This window comes from Bidens hawaiensis, unplaced genomic scaffold (assembly GCF_021521415.1).
Source record: "Bidens hawaiensis isolate Kalapana, Puna unplaced genomic scaffold, B.hawaiensis_p1.1 tig00006390_1, whole genome shotgun sequence".
NCBI lineage: Eukaryota > Viridiplantae > Streptophyta > Magnoliopsida > Asterales > Asteraceae > Bidens > Bidens hawaiensis.
The window spans coordinates 89,953-92,803 of NW_027491431.1; positions in this window are offsets into that span (position 1 = coordinate 89,953).

Below are 2,851 nucleotides of genomic sequence, written 5' to 3' on the forward strand. Positions count from 1 at the left end.
TATTACGTATATGTAAAAAAAATTAAAAAAAAAATTGTTACGTTGAGTTATTTCGAGTTCTTAAAACTCAAAGTGGTTTTCAAAAGAAATCTCCTATATATATATATAAGATTATTATCCACCTTCAGTACGGTTTGGTTTGGTTTGGCTTGGCTTGGCTTGGTTTGGTTTGGTTTGATTTGGTGCGGCTTGGTTATTTCGATGCGATTTTGTTGGCTAACTTGGTTTCAATTTGGTTAATTGATATTTTTCGCATCCCTAAGAGGTGATGGTGATGAAAATGTTTTCAAAATCGGATCAGTCGGTCGTCATACCAATTAATTCACTATCCGTTTTGGTTAAGAGCTCGTGGACTAATATGAATAAACTAACCCGACCGAATTTTAGTTATAGTTAACCAAACATATTGAACCAGACAAGCTGGACCGGCTAACATGTGTATACAATATAATAAGTGAAGTGTGGTAAAAGTACGAAAGAAACGCAATCAAAATAAAAGATTTTGACGGTAATTAAACCGACATGAATAAATATAATAATAATTTAATTATTCAAATTGTATATAGAATTACACCACGACGATGAAGACATTATTTTATTACAAAAATAATATTAATAAAATATAAAATAAATCTAAGTGGGTATCCCACGAGTCATGTTCTCTTGGGTTGTCAATGACCAGGAAGGATCACATTTGATTCCCATTCCACATACTATTTCGTTTTCACTTTCATATATCTACCTGCTTTTTAACGAGCCAACTCGGTATTAATTCGGTCAGAACTATCTCTGAAGATCGTTAAACTTTTTAATCGAATGCGACAAAAGATTTATGCCTCAAGTAAAAGAGTTTTTTTTATTGAAATTAAACAATTAATTTTTAAATAAGCTTACTTGGCTATGATTTAAGTTACACAAATCTTTTTCTATAAAAATTGACTTAAATGAGTTAAGTAATTGGGTTTAAATTTTAAAAATATTTTATTTTATTTTTGCATAAAAATATATATAAATTTTAAAAAATACATAAATTCTGGCATAGCTGGTGATTGGGCGGGGACCATCGGGTTTGGTATTAACTTGAGCTCAGCTCATGGGCTGTTTTTTCAAGCACATGTTTCCTCGTTATTTATTAATTAACTAATATACATTTTCAATTATTTTTATATATTTTGAGAAAATCCTTAAACAAGCCTAATCTCGGTTTAAAAGAGCGAAAGCACAGCTCGAGCTCCGGTGTGCAATGCGAAACTAATTCATAGACGTCAAAATGAGGTAAAACTTAAAGATACACAAAACTCGTTAAGGCTCGACGAGCCTAAATGAGCTTCTCATGCACGGTCTCATAACTAAACGAGCTTTATTTAATTATCGAGCTCTAAAAAGTTTGGCTCGTTACAAGCTTTTTTTCAATCCGAACTTGAGCAACATGGCTCGTTTGCACTCCTAATTCTGTTCACCTTTAAACTGATGGGCCGGCCCAGATGATTCCATTTTTTTAATACATGTTATTACCGTTTGGGTTTGGTTAGTGTCTATATTTATATATTATTAGATATATCATTTTCATGTATTGTATTGTGATTGCTTTGTTATAATATATCTAATAATATAAGAATATATATCTTCTAGTAGTTTAATCCTTGTTTTTTTTTAACATAATGTTTATTGTCGACCTTATTCTTCTACATATATATGCATAAATAAGCATAATACATATGCTGATATGCATACCATTTTACACTTGCTTTTAAAATGGGTGACAGGCTAAGCTAGAGATGTTCAACGAAACCGGTTTCTGGAACCGAACCGGTGGACCCAAACCGGACCCGAATCGGTTCCTACCCGTTTTTTGTAGGAACCGGACCCTATCTGATTCAACCCGATGATCCGTGACCGGTTCTTGCATTTCTGAGTGGGGGCGGGTAGGAACCGGAACCGAACCGGAAAACCGAACCATCCGGAACCGGTTCCTAACCGGTTCTAGCCGTTGGATCGAATATAGCCGTTGGAAATCGTTTTTTTTTGGCCGTTTTTTGACCGTTGGGGTCAAAAATAGCCGTTTTTTTGGCTCCCCAAGCACCCCACTACTAGTATAAATAGGTATTTGGTGTCACGGGTTCATCACAACACTCAAAACGCAAACCCGAACGCAAAAAAATACAAAAAAACGCTATTACAACGTTTTGAGTTCTCTAATATCTTGTTTTCTCTTCTTCTATATTCATATTTGTTGTTATGGCTGCCTCACAATCATCGGTTGGTCAAGGTTCCAACGCCGAACCAAGTTTCGTTCGTATTGTACCTCATAATCGTAATCAAGAGATTTTGTGCAATTGAGATTTGGTTGAATTGAGTGATGACCATTCATTGAAGGCTCGGTGCAAGTTTTGTGGGATTTATTTAAACCCACTTTCGAATTCAAATTTGAAGAAACACATCGAAAAACCGTATTGCAAGGCGTTGAAAAAGAACGTCGATTCGCAACAAACGCAAATGGATAGTGAAGGCGGAATATTTACATACCAAATTGACCGAGTTCAAGATCGTATAGCGAAGTTTGTGATTCAAGAAGCTTTGCCGTTTAGCCACTTCGACAACCCTCGCTTAACCACCATGATTCGAGATACGCTTCAACCACAATACACTCACGTAAGTCGTCATACTCTTAAACGTTATTGTTTAAAATTGTGGAAGAAGGCCAAAGAGGTACTAATTGCATATTTTGAAAATATAAATACGGGAATAAACTTAACTAGTGATGTTTGGTCGGCTCCACATGGTCTACCCGAATCTTATCTTTGTGTCACCGCTCATTGGGTAGACCCGTCATCGTGGGAAATGATGAAAC